The sequence below is a fragment of the Rana temporaria genome, chromosome 8 (genome assembly GCF_905171775.1).
Source record: "Rana temporaria chromosome 8, aRanTem1.1, whole genome shotgun sequence".
Lineage (NCBI taxonomy): Eukaryota > Metazoa > Chordata > Amphibia > Anura > Ranidae > Rana > Rana temporaria.
The window spans coordinates 66,769,241-66,793,448 of NC_053496.1; the positions used below are offsets into that span (position 1 = coordinate 66,769,241).

Here is a 24,208-nt window from a genome sequence, read left to right on the forward strand (position 1 = left end):
CGCAACTACATTACCAGCCGTCACCAAAAAGGCCTTAAAAATAGACCAACTATGGAGAGTCGATCGACGATCGATCATCAAAAATTTTAACCACTTGACACAGCCAAAACACATATCATGTGTTTTGATTAATACAAGATCGGCAGTAAAACACCGATCAGAAATCCACGATTTCTTACTACTAAACGATCTAGACTGCCTCTTTATTACAGAAAGCTGGCTCTCAGATGACTGTAACACCATTCTCGATGAACTGGTGCCAGAAAACTATCACCTAATAACAGAAAACAGAATAGGGCAAAGAGGAGGAGGCCTTGCGGTGATCCATAAGAATCACATCGCAATCACTAAACCAGCCCTGCAAAATCCTCTTCCATTCATGGAAACCCTTACTCTTCAGCTTCAAACCTCCCCCCAGGAGACTGTTCACATTCTCCTCTGTTATAGCCCACCTGGGCCTAAATCGCAGTTTTTGCCATCATTAACAGAGTTTATATCCACTTATACCCTCAACAGCAAACATCTTTTGCTACTCGGGGATTTCAACCTGTGGGCCAACTCCACACAGGATCCCATTGCGGACGCCTGCATTGAGCACCTAGATAGATTAGGACTACAGCAACTTATATGCGGGCCCACTCATGCTTCAGGTCACACACTTGACCTAATTTTCAGACAAAATCTGGAAATAAGCATTCTAGAAAATGAACCATTGCCATGGACAGACCACCATGCAATCAAGTTCACAATCTCCAAAATCCCCCCAGTGTCAAAAGCACCAAAACCGGTGACAATACACTGGGCTAGGTCTCAGAAGAAGCTCCGCTCGGAACTCTTCAAATCTACCTTGAGAAACAAAATTAAAACAATCCAGCCTCAGCAAACAGCCGCTGATACACTGGACGCCATAAACGCAGCCTTACTACACTCAGCCGACTTAGTAGCACCGAAACGCAAATTCGGCAGCCGCAGGAAAAAGTCTGGCTGGTATAACAACCAGCTATCGCTTCTGAAGCGAGAGCGCAGGAGGGCGGAAGCCGCCTGGAAAAGAAACCCTGCAGAGGATAATCTTATCTTCTACAGAGCAACAACAACACGATATCACAAAGAAATTTTCAAAGCCAAGAAACACCATTTTTCTATGGCAATTAACAGTTCCCTAAATCGTCCCCGCGAACTATTCAAAATGGTCACCCAGACCATGAATCCGGGTTGTCTTGAAGTCCCCAACTCAGACACCCAAGAGTTCTGTAATGAACTATCGGATTTCTTCATTAGTAAAATTGAAAGAATCCGGGAAAGTATTCTGAAAAACAATACCCACCTCAATCCGGCTATCAATCAGCCAAAAAATTCTCGCAGAAATTTTCTGCACTCGACAAAATTCACTCTGGAGCCTATTTCCAGCGACACCACAAAAAATATCATCGGTGCCTTGCGGAACAGCACATCGCCCAATGATATCATCCCTACTAAGCTGTTGAAGGATTGTGCCGACATTCTGGCGCCACCCATCACACAGCTTATAAATCAATCTTTCAAGGAAGGCATAGTGCCATCCATGCTGAAAGAGGGCATAATCCAGCCCATCCTGAAAAAACCGAATCTGGATCCCAAGGACCCAATTCACCGCCGCCCCATAACAGGCCTAAACGTTCTCTCTAAGATAATGGAGAAAGTAGTGGTACAACAGCTGCAACAGCATCTAGATACCCACAACCTACTGGATCCATTACAATCTGGCTTCCGTCCTGGACACGGGACAGAAACGGCCTTACTTAAAATATGGGACGACGCCCTCGAGGCCGCAGACGAAGGAGAATCTTGTCTCCTAATTCTGCTGGACCTAAGCGCAGCCTTCGACACGGTAGATCACAAACTGTTACTGATGCGACTAGCTTCGGTAGCAGGAGTTGCAGAAGGTGATTTACCATGGTTTTCTTCCTTTCTTGAAAACCGTTCACAAACAGTTAAATTGGGTTCTTTCACGTCTGAGAAGCGCACGGTGTCATGTGGAGTCCCCCAAGGATCCCCCCTGTCACCGGTGCTTTTCAACATCTATCTACGCCCTCTCTTTGATATTATCAGTAGCCAAGAACTACTTTATCACTCTTATGCAGACGATACGCAACTGTACTTGCGCATCGGCAACAAAAAGAATCATCATCCAAGTTTAGAGAAATGTCTTGCTTTGATTGACAACTGGATGACTAATAGCCATCTTAAACTCAACAGTTCTAAAACAGAACTCCTTGTGTTTCAGGCCAGCCGAAAGAGTCAAGTGGTAACAACTTGGACTCCACCGCCCATTCTGGGACAAATCATTAACCCCAGCTCCAAAGTCAAAAGTCTCGGGGTCATCTTTGACACCTTCATGACAATGGACGCACAAATAGGGTCAGTAGTCAGCGGAGCGCACTATCTGTTGCGCCTACTACGCAGACTTATTCCATTTATTCCTAAAGAAGACGTAGCAGTCGTGGTGGGAACAATCATAAACTCCAGATTGGACTATGCCAACGCACTGTACCTCGGACTCCCAAAGTACCAAATCTCCCGCCTGCAAGTCGTACAGAATACGGCCGCCAGACTGGTGACTGGGAAAAAAAAATGGGAATCAATCTCACCTTCGTTGAGAACCCTTCACTGGCTGCCAGTAAAAGACAGAATTGCATTTAAAGCACTCTGCCTGACACATAAGTGCATCCATGGGAAGGCTCCGCAATATCTTTGCGACAAGATAGAACCTCATAATTCAAATCGCGTTTTGCGATCCACCGACCAAAATCTGGTCAGGATACCAAAAACTAAATACAAATCCAAAGGAGAAAGAAGGTTTGCTTTCCAGGGTCCTAGACTATGGAACGCTTTACCAACCAGCATTCGGTTGGAGGAAAACCACCTGACTTTCAGAAGACGGATCAAAACTCTGCTCTTTTGAGGTCATGAGTCACAGACAACTAGCGCCCAGAAGCGATTCAGTTCGCATGTGTTGCGCTCTATAAATTTTTCATTCATTCAAATTTTTCATTCATTCATCAATGCGCATGGACTTTGATTTTTTGTGGGTGCAATGCTCTGGCTCCTGCAGACTAGCTGGAGCTGAACGATGTATCAATAGACTACAAGTGAAAGGACATGAACACACTTGTGCTCCATTGAGAACTATACTCCCTCTATCCCTTTTAAAAACACATGCACAAGAAAGATTCCCCTGCAGTGAATGCTTGTTTTTGTTAAATGAACTGCTTTGCAAAGATGCCCCTCTATTTATAAAACATTCCATGGACAAATGTCACAAACATTTACCTACCCTGCGAAGACTTTCACAGTATTTTCTCTAATACAATTATTTCCTATGATGATCAGCTCCATCTAGTGGCCAAAATGCTATATTTTATCTCACTGAGGTATTTAACCTCTTGACCACTGGGCACTTAAACCCCCTTCCTAACCAGACGAATCTTCAGCTTTCGGTGCTTTCACATTTTGAATGACAATTATTCAGTCATGCAACACTGTACCAATATGAATTTTTCGTCCTTTTTTTTCACCACAAATAGAGCTTTCTTTTGGTGGTATTTGATCACCTCTGGGTTTTTTATTTTTTGTGCTATAAATGAAAAAATACTGAAAATTTGGTAAAAAAAATGAATTTTTCTTCATTTCTATTATAAAATATTGCAAATAAGTAATTTTTCTTCATAAATTTTGGCAAAAATGTATACTGCTACATATCGTTAGTAAAAATAACCCAAATTAGTGGATATTATTTAGCCTGGGTGAAAGTTATAGGATCTACAAGCTATGGTGCCAATCACTGAAAATGTATCAATTTGATCACACCTGATGTACTGACAGCCTATCTCATTTCTTGAGACCCTAACAAGCCAGCAAAGTACAAATACCCCCCAAATGACCCCTTTTTGGAAAGTGGTGTGGCACTGACGGACACTGGCGGCACTGATGAGCACTGTAGTGGCACTGATGGACACTAGCAGCACCAATGGGCACTGAAGTGGCAGAGGTGGCACTGAAGTGGCAGAGGTGGCACTGATGGGGACTGTATTGGCACTGGTGGGGACTGTAGTGGTACTGTAGGGGCACAGATGGGTACTGTGTGGCACAGATGGCTACTGTGTGGCACTGCTGGGCACTGCTGGGCACTGCTGGGCACAAGAAAAAATGACACTCACTTTTAAAATGTCTTCTCTCCTCACACTCTGTAACGATGTGAAGAGAGAAGAGAAGGAGACCTTTGGATGACCTGCGTTTGTTTACTTTTTGATCGCTCCCTCATTGGAGGGAGCGATCAGGTGGTGAAGAGCCGCTATCATTGGCTCTTCACCGTGATCTGTGTTGCGCCGGGTCTCCTGGACCCGGCGAGCACGCACACTCCCGCGAGCGCGCCGCAGGGCGCGCGCAAAACACGGAAGTGCACGAGGACGTCCCAGGGACGTCCTCCCAGAACAACTCGACTGCGCTGTAGCAGTATTTTTGCTATGGCGCGGTCGGCAAAAGGTTAAAAAAATTAAAATAAATCATGTTTTGTGTATTAGATGGCGCTAAATATCATAGGAAAATAATCATAGGAAATAATCTTAGTAGAGAAAATACAAGGAAAATTTGTGCAGGCCGAGTGAATGCTTGTGACATTCGTCCAACAACTGTTTGATAACCAGACCCCTTAAGGTCAACTGCACTAGTGTTCTGTCTCTATCACAATCTGAAATAAAATATGATGCAAATCTATTTGATTTTGGTAAAGAATATATACAGCTAAACAAAATACTTTGCTATAGTTTTGCTAACGCTAGGCTATAGATCTAGACATGTAACCATCCTGTAGAGCAATTAATCCTTACACATTTCTTCGTCCAGGTTCAGAGCGGACTGTACACAGATTTTTACATTTTTTTCCTGGCTGTCAGAGTCCATCTTATCTGGTTACATTTCAGCCTGTCATTAAACTGCTAGTGCCTCTGCAGCTATGGAGCCGTGTGTGATTGTGAGAACTGGAAGCATTGGACCCGTCGCCAGCGGGGGATAAGAGGCATCAGCGTGGGATGGACCAGATGGGGACATGGTACCCTGCTCACATTACACTGCCATCTGTCTAGGGAGAAGTACAAGCATGGCACTATCACAGGCTGCGCTCATACTTCTGACCAGCATTAAGTTCCAAACAATTCATTTTCATAGGACAGCTACAGATGGGCTGACTTTTTCGGAGAATACCAAAATTGTCCCTAATGGTAATGGCTGTGAGATGCTGCAACTGGCGCCCCGTAGGCATGAAAACTCGACATTTTGTATACAGATAGTAAAATGATAATTTCCTACTATGAAGACAGTGATTGAAGAATCTTATTTATTAACCACTTGCCTACTGGGCATTTTTCCCCCTTCCTGCCCAGGCCAATTTTCAGCTTTAAGAGCTGTCACACTTTGAATGACAATTGCGCGGTCATGCAACACTGTACCCAAAGAAAATCGTTATCATTTCGTTCACGCAACTGGAGCTTTCTTTTGGTGGTGAAAAAATGTATAGTCTGTTATAAATTTTGCAAACAGGTCATTTTTCTCCTTCACTGATGTACGCTGATGAGGCTGCACTGATTAGGCAGCACTGATAGGCTACATTGATGATGTGGCACTGATGGGCATTGATAGGCTGCACTCAGGGCTACCATCAGGGGGGTACAGGCAGCTTCTCAATTTGAGGTGGCAAATCCCCCCCCCCCCACCTCCCCCCGGTTCTCTGCTCCAGGGAGCCCATGCCTGAAGCTAGCTGTGTAAGGGGCCCCATAATTCCTGATGGCGGCCCTGGCTGTACTGATGGGCACTGATGAGGCGGCACTGATAGATGACACTGATGGGCACTGATAGGCAGCACCGATAGGTGACACTGATGGGCACTAATAGGCGGCACTAATAAGTGAAACTGATGAGGAGGTACTGATGGGCACTGGTTGGCACTATTGGTAATGCACTGATAATCAGGACACTGATGTAGATGTCCCTTTTACACAAGCCGGTTATTGGCTCTCTTCTCATGCTGTAAGCATGAGGAAAGGAATGCTGATAACTGGCTTCTGTTTACATCCATGATCAGCTATGTCCAAAGAGGTAAAGTGCTGATCGGCTCAATTTACCTCAATCTCTGATCAGCAGTGTCTGCATTGCTCTACGATCACAGAGCACGCAGCCTCACCCCGCTGAGGGTGAGCAGCGGGCACGATTACGGGAGACCATCATATGATGGCCTCCCAGAACTAGCTGGCCGTGTTGTAGCCGTCATTCATTCATATATACGATTTTTCTCCTCTGAACGAACATCTTATTATTATGGGCAGTAGTGACCAATGGTTACATTTATTTGTTTATTCTCTCTGGCCTTCTTTAGAATTGTTACATTATATGTCTTGTTTCAAACATGTATGCTATTCCCATGCTCCCCAGCTCCATCTAGTGGCCATAATGCAGTATTTTAATATTGCCCATAATAAAAGCACATTCATTCAGAAGAGAAAATAACATAACATTCATTTTTGCCCAATTGGCACAGAATAAATGTATATGCAGATTTACTGGATGAATGGCCATGCATTTTTTATTTTATTTTTAATAAATAGACTACAAGGTGCAGGGCTGAATTTATCATTAGACACATTAGGGAGTGCATTAATAAAGCAGCAGTATTGGCTTCATGGCGGCCTCACTGCTACTTAAAGTGGTTTTATTGCCCGCTTCGTGATTTTTACCTACAGCTAAGTCTATAATAAGGCTTACCTGTAGGTAAAAAGAATATCTCCTAAACCTGCAAGGTTTAAGAGATATTGACCCTGCATGCAACCGCTCTGCAGGTTCGGTGTATCCTGCCAGAACTTGCCCAAACAAAGGGCTCCCACATGCATGCGCGGGAGTGACATCATTGCGGCTCTGGTCACTCACAGCGCAGGAGCCAGCAATCCCGGAAGAAATACAGAGGGAACATGTCAGCTCCCTCAGCTGTGACTGGGCATGCGGCGGGAGCTTCGTTCTAAGGTAATTAATTTTATAATGTGCTAGCATGCGATGCATACTAGCACATTATGCTATTGTCTTGCAGGGTTTTTTTTTCAGCAGTTTACCACCGCTTTAATGCGGAATTAAACTGCAAGTTTCTTTTTAATGGGCCTCCAGGGGGCTTACGCCATTAAGTGGCACCACATATTAGCACATTTTGGCAGACTTACCTGTCCAACGGTGCGGTGTCAGCACTCCTGCTGGTCCCAGGTGCTTCAATTTTCGCACAGCCTTCTTTTTGTGTTCGCTTTGTTCGGCTGCTTGAATGGCTGGGTAACGATGATATCACTCCTCCGAATACGCATGGGAGTCACCCAACACAGAGCAGTGTAATAAATGTACTCTGAGGCCTTGTACACACGGCCAGACATGTCCGATGAAAACGGTCCGCGGACCGTTTTCATCGGACATGTCTGCTGGGATGTTTTGGTCTGAAGTGTGTACACACCATTAGACCAAAATCCCTGCGGACAGAGAACGCGGTGACGTATACGACACCAACGTTCTCTGACGCGGAAGTTCAATGCTTCCACGCATGCGTCAAATTAATTTGACGCATGCGCGGGATTTCGGGCCGCTGGTTATACGTCATAACCAGCGGACATGTCCGATGAGTCATACTGACCATCGGACATGTCCGACGGACATGGTTCCAGCGGACAAGTTTCTTAGCATGCTAAGAAACTTTTGTCCGCTGGAAACCTGTCCACTAGCCCAGGAATCCGGTCCGGTAGGCCGTACACACGGTCGGACATGTCCGCGGAAACTCAGCAGACATGTTCGGTCATGTGTACGAGGCCTGAGATGCACATGTGCGACATATAGCGAGAGGTATTTATGACAGACGAGACCACTAGGGTCTCTTATGTTATAAAAACTCTGCCTATGAGCGGTTATTAAAAAAAAAATCCTACATATAAACCCCTACATTTATAAAATACAGCAATGTGTGGTGAGCTTAAAAGTCACCATACACATTACAATCTGGCTGTAGTCTTTGTACAACCAATTTAAGATTAAGCAAAGTCAAATGAGGACCTATTTATTCTACCCAATAATGCAAGGCTTTCTCCCTGGTGTGGAGTGTCGTGCTCGCCCCCTCCCTTGGACTACAGGAGAGTCAGGATGCTCTCTACGTTGCAGATAGAGGAAGGAGCGGTGTGTTAGTGGGCGTCCTGACTCTCCTGTAGTCCAAGGGAGGGGGAGAGCATGACACTCCACACCAGAGAGAAAGCCTCACATTACTGTGTGGAGTTACAGACAGAAGAACAGGAAGTGAGGATTTCTCAGAAGAAATAAGGACATTTAAAAGCAAAATGGAAGGATGAGGTAAGTGAAGGAGGACTGCACTAAGGTAAAGGAAGCTATTTAGGGGGGGGGGGGAAATTGTACCTTTACAACCCCTTTAACTATTTACAGTGGAGGCAAGTATGATATGTTTGTTTATTTAAAAAAAAATGGGAACCTGTAGTGTCCCTTTAATGTACCTTTTATTTGGCAAGAGCCACAGTTCCTAAGCTGGTAAAGCCCTGAAGGTCTCCTTCCTCGCTGACCTTTATAACAGAGGAGGCAGTGTCAGAGGAGACATAAGCTTGGCTGCTCCTGTACTTTCATGTCTGAGGACACTGAGCTGCTATTGTGTGATCCCGTCCTGGAAGCAGCCCAATCACCATACAAAGCATGGATGTCACACACAGCTCTGCAGTCCATTATACACAGGAAGATTTTATGTTCCAATACATCCCAAGTCCAATTCATTATGTGAAATGGATGCATCAGAACGTACTGTATATAGGATCAGCAAACTTTTCTACACTGATCACCCATTTCACAGGCCAGGCACACACCAACATGCATTAGTATTCATATACAGTACATGGCATATCACAGTAAAGCATTTTTAGGTAGATTCAGTAAGAGTTAGGCCGACTTATCAGTAGATAAGCCGGCCTAACTCAGAATCTACGCCGACTTATGTTTAAGCGTATGCTCAAACAGAGATACGCTTAAACATATCTAAGATACGACGGCTTGCGCCGTTCTATCTTAGATTGCAATATTTTGGATGGCCGCTAGGTGGCGCTTCCATTGCGGTCGGCGTAGAATATGTAAATGAGGAGATACGCCGATTCACGAACGTACGCCCGGCCGACGCAGTACTTTTACGCCGTTTACGTAAGAGATAGGCTGCGTAAAGTTAGAGCAAGGCTCTATTGGAATAGTAATGTCAAGTATGGCCGCCGTTCCCATGTCGAAATTCGAATTTTTTACGTTGTTTGCGTAAGTCGTCCGTGAATCGGGATTTACGTCGTTTACGTCCACGTCAAAATCAATAGGCCCGTGCGGCGTACTTAGCCGCAATGCACACTGGGAAATGTAGGCGCCCGGCGCATGCGCAGTAAAAAAACGTAAAAAACGTGAGGTCAAGCGCCATTAACATAAAACACGCCCCCCTCAAACACATTTGAATTAGGCGCCCTTACGCCCGCCGATTCAGGCTACGCCGACGTAACTTAGCAGGCAAGTACATTGTGAATCATGTACTTGCCTCGCTAACTTACGGCGGCGTAGCTTAAATTCCTTAAGCTACGCCGCCGAAAAGTTACGCGAACGTACCTAAATCTAGCTATTCGTTTTTAAATCCCAACCAAACCTTCTTCATTTATTACTGTAGTGCTACAGTAAGAGTTAAAGACTCCAGTGCCAGTATTCCCCCTTGAACATTGCTCTGATCCACAACTCTGCTTAAAGTGGTTGCAAAGGCTTAGAACTATAGGGAATTTTTTTTTTCCCATTTTGGATAGTGTAAGGGAAGGTTATAATCCCTTTTTTCACCATCAGGGTCCCAATTGCAGAGATTTCCCTTCACTTCCTGTCCCATAGCCAAACAGGAAGTGATAAGAAATCCCTGCAAATTAAGGGAATTCCTTGGGGAACACCAGGTTACCAGACCCGGCGTCCCTATTGAAAGATTTCCCTGCTATTACTTTTCTGGGGACAACCCAAAATTTAGGATTTTCTTTTACTTTTACTTTCAATGATAACAATGGAGAAATAGAGAGGGTGAAGCTCCTAAATGGGGGGCACAGACAGCGATAAAAACTGACAGGCATTCTAATCCTTCTCCACTCTATCCAAAAAAAAAAAGCTTTGCCTTTATTTACACTTTAAGTTCGTTTTATCTAAAGCAATCGCTGCATTAAGGTAAAAAAACTTCCATGGTCAGGTCACCTCCCCCAACCGCTGCACCCCTAAATACTTACCTGAGCCTGATCATGATCCAGTGATCCAGAGCAACAGCGCTAATCTCCCTCTTCTCACTGGACATGGAGTCAGCAACAGGAGCCATTGGCTTCTACTGCTGTCAATTACATCCTGTGAGGAGAGAGAGGAGGGCAGGGCCGATCTGTGTGTGTGTCAATAGACGCACGCAGCCCGGCTTGGAACCACGCCTGCACATCTGCCCCCCTAGCAAACAGCTTGATAGGGGGGCAAACAGAGAAGAGGAGGAGGGGGATAGTGGGACCCCAGAAGATAAGGGTAAAGGGGAAGTAAACCCTGGTGTGTTTTTCTTCCTTTGTTCCTCTCTGAAAAGTAAAGGCATAATGTGCTAGTATGCACTGCAAACTAGCACATTATGTGAGACGTTCCTGCAAACAAAGCCTGCATCCATCTTCGCCCATTTTCCTTTCAGGGCTGCGGACTCTGGCTCTGTGACTGGCCAGAGCCACATAACGTCACTCCAGCGCGTGGGAGCCGCCGGTCCTGGCATACTCGCCTGAAGAAATGGCATGGGCATTCAGAGTGCATGATGACATCATTGGCGCAGTAAACAGTAAATATCTCCTGAACGGTGCACGTTTAGGAGATATTTACACAGTGCCGATCCTGACCTCCCTGGGGGCCCTAAGCAAAATGAAATGGCACATTAAAAATGAGAAGCGGGGGGCGCTGACGACAGTGACATGTCACATTAAAGAAAGTTGAGAAGTGGGGGAGGGGGTGTTCTGCTGTCGGAAATGACATCTTACATTAAAGTGAGAAGCAGGGGTGCTGACTTCTTACCTCTTCTCCCATGCAGCCAGCGAGTTGAGAAGCAGGGTGAGGGGGCGAAAATGACTTCTCACCAGGCGGGGCCTCTAGTAATTTGGGGGGCCCTTTGCAGCTTTGCAGGGCCCTAAGCGGCTAGCATAGTGAGCCTATAGGGCGGATCGGCCCTGTATTTACAGTACCTACAGGTAAGCCTTCTTCTAGGCTTACCTATAGGTACAACTTCCCCATGGAGGTTTACAACCTCTTTAAAGCTCAAACTTGGATAGTTTAGGGGGGGGGGGGGCTTATTTTTTTTTTTGTGCCCAGAGTTGGGCTTTAAGGATGTCAGATACTGGAATGCATATTGACTGTTTATCTTTTTAATTAAATGGCAATCTTTGTAAGTGGTGCAGCAGCTTCAATAATAATAATAATAATAATAATAATAATAATAAAAAATAAATAAAATAGACACTTTCCCTTAAAATAACATATTAGCAAAGGCAAAGGTATTGACAAGGTAATTTATATTTACATATTATATCAATAGGCAACTCAAATCTAATATGTAGGGTCCACAAGGAGATGAATGCCTGTCATAGGCAGCGGCCTCTAGGTGGTAGCAGAGAGTCATTGAAAACCATTGCCTCTTACCTGGTCGCAATGAGCATACACTCCTGCCATACACTGCTGGAGTTGTACTTTAAGCTGGTATCATCACCCAGGGTTTTTGTACTCTGATTCATCACTGCGTTCACTAGTGTTATACTAAATAAGTTTGAATTCCTGCATTCACTAAATTTCAATAGCAGTGGACGTAATAGAAACCAGAGAAATCACTCAGGTCCCCCATCCACACTAAACAGCATGGATGGGCGCATCTTCCCCGCCAGCTATCGTATTCTGACACCCGGTACCCAAACAGTGACTGCATCTATTTGGCTGCAGTCAATCTTCAGTTTACAATTTGCTCCTGACTCCTGACAGTTTGTTGAGCCGGGCATTGCCAGCAGGGTCACACATGGTTAGATTTTAAGCCGATTCTCAGAGATCAGTCAAAATTCTAATGCCGCATACACACCATCACTTTATGTGATGAAAAAAAACGACACTTTCTGTGAAGTAAAAAATGACGTTTTTGAAACTTCAATTTTCAAAGACGAAGTTGCCTACACACCATCGTTTTTCTCACAATGTTCTTGCAAAGTGAGGTTAGTTCCACCACGTTTTACCATTGAAGCTCGCTTCATAAGTAGCTTCTGGGCATGCGTGGATGAAAAAACGTCTTAGAAAACGACGTTTTTTGCTACACACGGTCAATTTCTGTGAAGTAAAAAGTGCACTTTTGAAAAACGACACATAAAATTGAAGCATGCTTCAATTTTTTTTGGTCGTTTTTTACAAGACATAAAACGACGTTTTCCCCCACACACAGTCAATTAAAGTGACGTTTTTAAAAACGTCATTTTTTTTCATCACATAAAGTGATGGTGTGTACGCGGCATAACAGTGCATGGCCAGTTTTAGATCACCTGTTGGTTTTTAATGCCATCTGAGGCTCAATTAGAGAGATCTCCCCTCTGTAGGCCAATACCATTACATTGCGGTAACACGTGCAATGCCAGGACGCGAGCCAATGCGCAAAATTCCGACGCATTCTCGGAAACAATTCGACGCATGCTCGGAAGCATTGAACTTCATTTTCTCAGCTCGTCGTAGTGTTGTACGTCACCGCGTTCCTGACGGTCGAAAGTTCAGAGAACTTTTGTGTGACCGTGTGTATGCAAGCCAAGCTTGAGCGGAATTCCGTCTGGAAAAAACATCCAAGGTTTTTCCGTCAGAAAATCCGATCGTGTGTACGCAGCATTACGCCGGGGCCCCAAATCCATGGGCTACTCCTTAAGATGTTGATTAGCTTGGCAAAATATAATTTTACATATAGAACAACAGTAAGAACAGACAGCGAAATATATGATGTCATCTATTCCATTCTGCAGCTGTTGGAAAAGTTTTGGCTAGCCGCAGCATTCGACATCTGCAAAAAAAGTGTGTGGTGGATCAAGTGTATGTGAATGTTTTTCAAGTACTGCATTTAATGTGGAATGTAAATACTTCCATTTCTTGTTACCTTTAAATATATAAAAAATACTGAGAATTGGTGACAGATGTCCCAAAGGTCACCACTATCCCAGTCCTCTCACCATCCCCAATAAATGATGTAATCTACACTAAGTATTATGATCGAGCGCCAGCTGGAGTGAAACGCGTCAACATTTGCTCTCTGTCCTGTGTTTTGTTTGTTTGGACATGTTGCAATCAAACTTTTGGATCTTATACACTATGGCCCAGATTCACGTAGGAGATACGACGGCGTATGTCCAGATACGCCATCGTATCTCTGAGTCTGAGGTGTCGTATCTTGGCACCTGATTCAAAGAATCAGATACGCCAAAATCTCTCTAAGATACGACCAGCGTAAGTCTCCTACGCTGTCGTATCTTAACTGCATATTAACGCTGGCCGCTAGGGGCGTGTACGCTGATTTACGCCTAGAATATGTAAATCAGCTAGATATGCCTATTCACGAATGTACGCCCGGCCGACGCAGTACAGATACGCCGTTTATGTTACGCTTTTTCCGGCGTAAAGTTACCCCTGCTCTATGAGGCGTAGATGAGCTGTACCAATGTTAGGTATGGACGTCAGAACAGCGTCAAATTTTCCGTAGATTACGTCGTTTGCGTAAGTCGTTCGCAAATAGGGCTGTGTGTCATTTACGTTCACGTCGAAAGCATTGGCTTTTTGCGGGTTAATTTGGAGCATGCGCACTGGGATACTTTCACGGACGGCGCATGCGCCGTTCGTAAAAAGCGTCATTTACGTGGGGTCACAGTAGATTAACATAAAACACGCCCACATGTTCCATATTTGAATTAGGCGGGCTTACGCCGGCCTATTTACGATACGCCGCCGCAACTTTGCTTTGTGAAAACTGCACTTGCCTGTCAAAGTTGCGGAGGCGTAGCGTAAATAGGATACGTTACGCCCACCCACAAATACGCGCTCCCTACGTGAATCTGGGCCTATATTGTCAAAAGTATTGGGATGCCAGCCTTTACACGCCCATGAACTTTAATGGCATCCCAGTCTTAGTCCGTAGGGTTCAATATCGAGTTGGCCCGCCCTTTGCAGTTATAACACCTTCAACTCTTCTGGGAAGGCTGTCCACAAGGTTTAGGAGTGTGACTATGGGAATGTTTGACTATTCCAGAAGCACATTTTATGAGGCCAGGCACTGATGTTGAACGAAAAGGCCTGGCCCTCAGTCTCCACTCTAATTCATCCCAAAGGTGTTCTATCGGGTTGCAGTCAGGACTCTGTGCAGGCCAGTAAGGTTCCTCCACCCCAAACTCACTCATCCATGTCTTTATGGACCTTGCTTTGTACACTGTTCCAAATAATTTGGTGGATTATGGTGTGGGGTTGTTTTTCAGGGGTTGGGCTTGGCCTTGGCCCCTTAGTTCCAGTGAAGGGAACTCGCTGCCTCTCCTCCTCCCCCCCTCCCCTCCTGACTGACATAATTCTCAGCCCTGCCCACTGCAAATGTCAGATGAGGAGAAAAGAGAGGTAGCAAGTCGCGTGAGTGCCGACTGGCGCTCTTAATGAGGTTTATAGCTGCATTTTTATTAAATAACACAGACACTTTTACAGATGACATTATTAAATGCTGGGCAAACATTTTCTTGTATCCTCTGTCCACAGCCACCACTGTACACCGCCCCTCCCCCCATCCACAGCCTCCTCTGTATCCACCACCCCCCCCCCCCCCCCCCCCCCCCGTCCGAAGCCACATGCATTTTTTAGCATGATGGAGGCAAAAGTGATAACTAAGTGGCTTGAGGAATAAAACATACAATTTTGGGTCCATGGCCAGGAAACTCCCATTGAGGACGTGGTCAATCCTCATCAAGAGGTGGGAGAACAAAAAATAAAAAACACAAATTCTGATAAACTCCAAGCATTGATTATGCAAGAATGGGCTTCCATCAGTCAGGATGTGGCCCGGAAGTTGATTGACAGCATGCCAGGGCGAATTGCAGAGGTCTTGAAAAAGAAAGAACAACACTGCAAATATTGTCTCTGTGAAAATGAATATTCGTTTCATTCTTAAAACTTTTGGCCACGGCTGTATTCTGACAGGGAGACTCCTCTGCTGTCATAATACACTGATTAGCGGCTGCAGCCAGCCTGATCATCAAAAGTTTTCCAACAGCCCTGTTCAACAGAAGTTGCTCATTAGATGGTCTTCTGCCATCCTGCTCCTGATCCTTCCTGCTGAACCGACTGAATTTCAATCTATCTATGGGCAGCTTAAACTGGCTGTAAACCCTTAAGCCGCATCTTTACCGCGGTATAGGAGCGGTGTGTTCACCGCTCTTATACCGCGCCTTCCCATTGAAATCAATGGGAAAGCGCGGTAATACCGCGGTATTAACCCTTTTTCGGCCGCTAGCGGGGGTTAAAACCTCACCGCTAGCGCCCGAATATCGCGGTAAATACGACGGTATAGCCGCACTACAAATAGCGCGGCTATACCGTCACCGCGGCTGCACGCCTCAGTGTGAAACCAGCCTTACAGACCACTTTTCGCTACAGGTAAGCCTATAATAAGACTTACCTGTAGGTACTGGAAATATCTCCTAAAACCGATACGTTTCCCAAATACGTTTGCGCCGATGTCATGAGCACATGCGCACTTTAGAAAGGGCATGATCGTGCCGTTTCTATAGGGCCCGTACCATGACCGTCGGCTCCCGTGTGCATGCACAGGAGTGACGTCACGCTACTCTGGCCAGTCACAGAGCTGGAGTCCTCAGCCCCGGAAGGAAGAGAAGTAAAGATGGATGCTTCCACCAGCGGGACATCGCGGACATTGCAGGCTTCATTTGCAGGTAGGTGGCACATAATGGGCTAGGATGCATTATGCTTTTACTTTGCAGGGGAATAAAGAGGAAGTAAATCCTACCAGGGTTACTTCCTCTTTAGAGTGGAAAATTCTTTAACAAAAGGTTTCCTGAAGATAATTTCTTCTACTTTATCTAATGAGTACTTCTACTTTGCTGCATTTTCCTGAGTCTCTTTCTACTGTGTAATGCATGACTTGCACTGGAAACTCCCCATGTACTTTGTCCTATATTGGGGACGGAGACACAGCAGTATTTATACTAGCAACAGTAGGCTTTTCTTTATATAGCTTTTAATACGTACAATGACTCACTGAAATGTGTGATATGTAAACATCATTTTAAAAAGTCACCTAGCATTGCAATGTTGTCTATGGTTGTGTTTTTATGGTCACGGAATGGTTGATCCCATACAGGCCAAAAATATACAGTATAATGATTTAAGGCTTTTTCCGGGGATCATTAAAGCTGAACTCCAGCTAAATAAATTTGAAACGCATATCCTGTTTGTAAAAGGATTTGTAAGGCTGTTCACAGATCCAGGCACTCCTATCAAGCAACACAGCCAGATCCTTCACTCTTAAGACGTCTCTGCAGTTAAGCATTGCGGTCTGGTCTGCAGTCTCTGTAACTGCACTTTAAAGGAGGAACAACGCACTAATGAGGTTGTCATTTATTTTCTTTCTAGCCACTTCTTCTTTGGACAAAGCCAGCAACAATACCCAGTGCTTTCGGGTATGGGGTAGCATGTGACCTCCTCATCTGTGACAGCGCTTGGTACAAGCAAACAGCCCTTTCTAAACACATGTCACATGACCAAGAGAGTGTTTTCAATTTCTTTTTATTCATTTATACAAAATGTTTACAGTTATACAAGGTTTATTACTATACATATTTGTTCCTTTTTGTTATGTATTATAATAAAAATAAAAAGAACCTTGATTAATATCTATTAGCTTCTATATCGTAAAAAAAATAGTATATTCACACTAACTTATTCTTACTCTCTACCATTCCCATTCATATCAAAGTCTCTCCATTCCCTCTTCTTACCTCTTTCATTTATACCCCCATAGGGTGGTTACCTGTTCTTTTCCATTTATAGATATTCTATCATATTTCTCGCGGACCGAAACTCATCCCATTTTTGCCATATTCCTGGCATTTGATTCTTTATATATCCTTCTTCTCTTATCTGATTTTCCATATATTTTATTTCATTCATTTCACATATCCATTCTGTTATTGTAGGGCTTTTAGTTTCTCTCCATTTACAAGCTATTATTGTTCTGAGTGCCGTTGTCATGTGGTGAAGAATATCCGTTTTAACCTTCTTTATTGATTCTGTCCTCAGGGATAACAATGATATCTCTATACTTGGAGTCCTCTCTACTCCCGATACTTTCTGATATATCTCAAATATTTTAATCCAAAAACTGTTCACCAGATGACAACCGTACCAGATGTAATCTGTAGTCCAAGAGAGTGATGTCCCTGCTCCCCCTAACCTCTGACACCAGGTGACACTTCAGATTTTAGTGATGGCTGTAACGGAGGAAGAAGAGATTGGGAGCACTGAAAAGGTTAGTAGTAGTATAGCTAGATTCAGGTAGGCAGGCTTATCCTTGCGGCGGCGTAGTGTATCGTGTTTACACCACGCCGTCGTAAATTAGCGAGGCAAGTACATGATTCACAAAGTACTCACCTGCTAAGTTACGGCGGCGTAGCGTAAATGCGGCGGGCGTAAGCGCGCCTAATTCAAAATAGGCTGAGGGGGCGTGTTTTATGTTAATTTGGGTTGACCTGACGTGATTGACGTTTTTTTGGAACGGCGCATGCGCCGTCCGTGTACATATCCCAGTGTGCATTGCGGCTAAGTACCCCGCACGGTCCTATTGGTTTTGACGTGGATGTAAATGACATAAATCCCTATTCACGGAAGACTTACGCAAACAACGTAAAATTTTCACATTTCGACACGGGAACGACGGCCATACTTAACATTACTATTCCAGCTATTTGATGGAATAACTTTAGGCCTGATAATGCGTTACGTAAACGGCGTATCTGTACTGCGTCGGCCGGGCGTACATTCGTGAATAGGCGTATCTAGCGATTTACATATTCTACGCCGACCGCAATGGAAGCACCACCTGACATGCATTGGCATATAAAAGGAGGCAGACAAGATCGCCTCCAGGTCCACGGTACTCATCCACTGGTGTGGGAAGCCCTCATTGCGTCCTTTGGCTTATGCTTTTCGATGGTCGAGCCCTCTTCTTCAGAGCCAAAGAGTGTAAATAGTTTCACATTGGCCTATATACCATTCATACGCTCTTTGGCTCTGAAGAAGAGTGCTCGAAACGCAGTGTGATGCTGAGTGCATATAGGGGGGGGGGGGGGGGGGGCAGAGAACCATAGCATTGTGTGTATACGGCAGCAGTGTGGTGCAGAGTGCATAGGAGGGGGGGGGGCAGAGAACCGTAGCAGTGTGTGTATACGGCAGCAGTGTGGTGCAGAGTGCATATGGAGGGGGGCAGAGAACCGTAGCAGTGTGTGTATAAGGCAGCAGTGTGGTGCAGAGTGCATATGGAGGGGGTCAGAGAACCGTAGCAGTGTGTGTATAAGGCAGCAGTGTGATGCAGAGTGCAGGGGTGAGTTTAGTGGTCCATGAAGTCTGAAAGGTTGGCGACCACTGCTCTAAAGTACGATCGCACTGTTATAAATAAAAAGGTTATAGTTATAGATTGTGCTATAAAAGACCCTCCCTGTCTACACAAGCAATGTTTCCCAAATATACAACACTCTAAAATATCTAAGAACACAAGCTTACAAATCTAAGTAACAGATTGTGGAAAGTGCCAGGGTGTTCTTGGCGCCAGGACTCACTTTCCGGGGCCAGCGTGCTTTCACTGAATAAAAAAAGAACAGCTCATAAGTATTAGCGGCCAGCACACTGAGTAACTGGGATCTGCTCATATTAAAGAAGACCTGTCCTGTTATCTCACACACAATCGGAATTTCCGACAACAAATGTTCGATGGGAGCTTGTGTAGGCTCCATTGGACATTTGCTGTCGGAATTCAGTTGTGCTGCAGTTCTGATGTGTTAACAGAGAACATTCTGACAGGAGAAGAGAGCAGAGTGGCAATAAAGAATGCTCATCAGCCTGTCGCTTCTCTTTTCACTATTCATTCAAAAGCTGTGAAGACCTGTAAGCATTGCTTAGAAGCAGCAGAGTCAAAACAAATGCTATGTGCAGAGCTGTGTAAATCTCAGATCTGGATGTGGCTGGGGAGGGGGAGGAGGTTAACCACTTAAGCCCCGGACCATTATGCAAATAAAGGACCTGGCCTCTTTTTGCTTTTCGGCACTGCGTCGCTTTAACTAACAATTGCGCGGTCATGCGACGTGGCTCCCAAACAAAATTGGCGTCCTTTTCTCCCCACAAATAGACATTTCTTTTCGTGGCATTTGATCATTTCTGTGGTTTCTATTTTTTGCGCTATAAACAAAAATAGAGCGACAATTTAAAAAAAAAATGCAATATTTTTTACTTTTTGCTATAATAAATATCCCCCAAAAATATATATAAAACATTTTTTTCCTCAGTTTAGGCCGATATGTATTCTTCTACATATTTTTGGTAAAAAAAAAAACGCAATAAGCGTTTATTGATTGGTTTGCGCAAAAGTTATAACGTTTACAAAATAGGGGATAGTTTTATGGCATTTTTATTAATAATATTTTTTTTTTACTAGTAATGGCGGTGATCAGCGATTTATTTTTTTCATGACTGCGACATTATAGCGGACACATCGGACACTTTTGACACATTTTTGGGACCACTGTCATTTTCACAGCGAAAAGTGCTATAAAAATGCACTGATACTGTGAAAATGAAATGGCAGTGAAGGGGTTAACCACTAGGGGGTGCTAGGGGGTTAAGTGTGTCCTATTGTGTGTTTTTTTTACTGTAGGGGGGCGTGGCTGGACGTGTCATGTCACTGATCGTCGTTCCCTATGAACAGACGATCAGTGACAAGCCACAGAGAAGAACGGGAAAGGTTTGTTTACGCTCACCTCTCCCCGTTCTTCAGCTCCTGTGACGCGATCGCGGGACACCGGCGGCGATCGGGTCCGCGGGTCCCACGGGTGCGGTCACGGAGCTCAGGACTAGGTCGCGAACGCGCCATCGGCGGCGCGCTCACGACCCACGGCTGGGCTCTTAAAGGCGACGTACCTCTACGTGCCTGTGCCCAGCCGTGCCCTTCTGCCGACTTATATCGGCGTGAAGGGGTCCTTAACTGGTTAAGTCGTAGACCACGCTGCATCACTCAAAAATATTTTAATCTGCAGAAAGGTCTCAGGGAGTGCAAGACCTGGCTGGGCTTCCTGAATCAGTCCACAGAATTCCAAATCCTTTGGCAGGTAAAACAAATTCCATATATGCGTTTGTTCTTTGTATTTAGCTGCCTGGCATGTCTTTGTTAAAGCTGAACTCAGGGCACAAAAAAAAACGTAATTTAAATATTACAACCACAAAAAAAAATCACTTTTTGCTCAGCATATGCCTTTGCAAGCCCAAATATTACTATATAAGATTAGCAGTGACATCATTACTGTGCCGAGAGGGACCCAACAGACCTGTCCATTACAGACTGCCTGCAGAAAACTACAGGGGGGGGGAGACAAGACCAGTCACCCTGCACAAGGAGAGAGAGCAGCACTGACTGGTCTTTATTACAGGAAGCTGCTGCACAGAGGCAAAGTTTCATATTGGATTACTTCTTAGATGTGGAGGAAATACACAAAGCGCACCAAGATTCACATAAGAATACAGATGCCTCTTGTATTTAGACAATATTTGCTTATCCTGGAGTTCAGTAGTAGTGATCTAAGGGCTTTGCAGCCACCCGGTCGCTTCCACACACCCTGGTAAGACCACCCCCCCCCCATGCCCATCAGCAGACGTGGGACAGGCATGGTGGGTGCCATAAGGTAGCAAAGAGGGAGACCATCGAACATCCATTCACTGATCTCCCCTTCCTGTTACCGGCCTGGAAGTGATGTGTAAACCAAACTTGTGTCCCGTGTTGAAGAAGCCAATGGAATGCAGTCGGCCTTCTATCAGCTTCAATGGAGGGCAGGTGAGACAAAAGGGGTCTTTTACACCCCTGACGTCTTATTAAAGAAAACCTGTCACCAAAAATGCATTAGATAGGGGACTTTTTGTCCTCTATGTCTATGTGATTAAAAAAAGTTTGATACAAGAAAAAAAAAAAATGAAAAAAAGTGTAAAAATTTCAAGTTTCACCCAAGCATTTAAAATCCTCCCAAAAATATTTTTTAGGCCCGCACCCCACATATACGCATGTATGACTGTAAATGCACACGTATGGGGCACCTACGCAAGAAAACGTAAATTGTACTACACAAGTTACATATTACGGCACACACCGGAGAGACAATTCTATGGTCATTATTTATGGTTAAAAAGTGTTTGTTACCCCAACAGTTCATATTCCTGATATGTGCCTCCTGTACCATGTACTTGTATGAAAAGGTATCCTATTCTCCTTGTATTGCTTCCCTTATGTGAAATCCCTGGTGATCCTGCCAGTCCCTTTGCATTCCTATTAAAAGCTGACCACACTAAGCAGGGGAGCACACAGTGGTCAGTTCTCTAACTGTGCTGGGAAACTAGCCTGCTCTCCTCCAATGATCAGACTTGTCCTGACACCCCCCGCATAGCCTCTCAGTGGGAAGCTCAGTGTGCTGTTGCTTCTTCTCTCCCTGGCTCTTATGCAGCTGGGAACAGAGGGAATGTGATCAATTATAAAAAATAGGGAAAATGGTATTTATAGTGTATTTTTTTTATATCCATACACAAATGTTTTGCCTTTCATTTCTATTTTTAAAGTGAATGTGTTGTTTTACAAGGTGATCGATTACAATCGCTTTAATTCTAAACGTATAAAGTGTCACCTGTTTAAAATATAAGGTAAGGAATTTGTAGCTGTTTCATGGGAGCACCCAATTTTAAGGCTGGGTTCACACTGCTGTGCAGAGCGGCTCGCAGCGGGGGTCCGATTGCGTCCCTGTTTCCGATTTCAGGTCCGATTTCAGTCCGAATTTTTGGCTGAATTCAGACATGAAACGGACCAGAAGACGCACAGGACTCCTGTGCAATTTGCTCCGAACTGTCCCGGAGATGTCAATCTCGTGACATGCGAATTGGATGCAGTGAAAGCCACATCCAATTAGCACTGGTGTGAACCCAGCCTTAGGCTTGACATGTTGGGTATCAATTTACTTGGTGCAAACTCATCTTTTATATTTTACAAACAAACCTGATCATTTATTGCATTTGTTGCCCCTAAGATTAACTTTAATGTATTTTTTACTTAAATTTTTCATTTCCTAAACTGTTGCGCTAATACGTGGCATAAATTGGATCTAGCACTATTTTATTCTGTAGGGTGTCTGCTTTCAGAAAATATATATTGTACATACTCGAGTATAAGCCGACCAGAATATAAGCCCACACACCTAATTTTACCACAAAAAAATGGGGAAACGTATTGACTCGAGTATAAGCCTAGGGTGTCTATCTGCATGCCTCACTTTGCCTCACTGTGTCAATGCCTTACTGTGCCCATGCCTCACTGTGTCCATGACTAGACTGACGTTTAACATGGGAGTCTATAGAAGGGGTGCCTGGGTTAGAAAAATCTGTGCTCCCTGGTCGTAGGTCCTCCAGACAACAAACTTGTGTAGAGAAAGAGTGGGGCTACATGTGTGCCAAGTTTGGGGTCCAGGGGACCTACGACCGGCTAGTACCGGGTCCCTAAAGTTACAGGAGAAATGATCGTATAACATGGGAGTCTATGGAAGGGGTGCCCGGCTTTGAAATATTGGTGCTCCCCTGCCGTAGGTCCCCCGGACAACAAACTTTGCACACTTGTACAGGAAGAGTGGGGCTACATGTGTGCCAGTACCAGGTCCCCAAAAATCCAGGAGATCAGGCGCAAAAAGGCGACTTGAGTATAAGCCGAGGGGGGCATTTTCAGCACTTGGCAACTTGGCTTATACTTGAGTATATACGGTAATATTTTGGGGGTTTTATGTAATCTTTGGGCCTAAAGTGCTTTTTTTAAACAAGTAAACAAAAAACGCAAAAAGAGTTCTAGCAGCGAGAGGGTTAATGGCTCTTTGCAGCTTTCTTCTTGATCGTAGATTTACACGGAACATGTCGAACTTTCAACATGTAAATTATAACTAATATGTCACTTTGACCTCCATTCTGAAAATTATAAAGTTAAAGCAATTAGTCCATCAGCACAAGTGCTCGGAGATGGTTCATCATGCTGGCTGCATGTGCCATTGAGTTTATGCGAACGATATGTGATATGAGCGTAATGGACATAATGCCTAATGTACCTTGTAGATGACAATGAGTCAGTAGACAGAGATACATTTAGCCGCAGATGTCATGGCTCAGTGCGGTACCAGCTGCTCTGCCCGTGCACTCAAGTCCTATTCCCTCCATGGAGCAGACTGAGAAATGTGCATTGGGACTACTGTGATGTCATGATTAGGGAATTCTAACCCTTGTGTCCTATAATTGTATCCAGAACAGCAGATAATTGTGCGGGAGCTCTCTACTATGCCACTGCAGGGGGATATTTACACATCTTCCTCAATATCATGGCTGTCATCAACGTCCTTCAAAAACCCTTTCCTTGACCACAAACTCCAGTATCAAAGCCAAAAACAACAAAGACATTACAAGAGGAACTATAGTGTTTCTACTGTTTTTAGATATATGCAGCACTACCCCCGCAGGAGCTGCGGGTTATATTTTGTGTGGCACGTTACCTCTATATTCTCGCTGTCCAGGGTGAAAGGAGAGTGCGAAAAATCTCAATGTCCACACACATTGTACCTCTTTTCTCTTTGGGTTTATTTGGGAGAACTTTAGTAGAAAAGAAGGATGAGGGGTGGAAGGGTAGGTAGGTTCAGGTGCAAAGTAAGGAAACACTCCTGTTTCCAGCAAACAGTTCTCATCGCCACTCTAGCCAGAGTGGGTATTGTTCACCCGGATAGGTCCCTCTCACTGGCCTAGAAGCCGGGATGGCGCA

The 24,208-nt window shown here is 44.6% G+C and overlaps 1 protein-coding gene across 3 annotated transcripts in view; it reads right to left on the minus strand.

Annotated features, from left to right (window-relative positions):
* TACC2 (transforming acidic coiled-coil containing protein 2) overlaps positions 1–24,208 on the minus strand; it is a 235,628-nt gene that overhangs the window by 126,165 nt on the left and 85,255 nt on the right. The window lies entirely within an intron of this gene.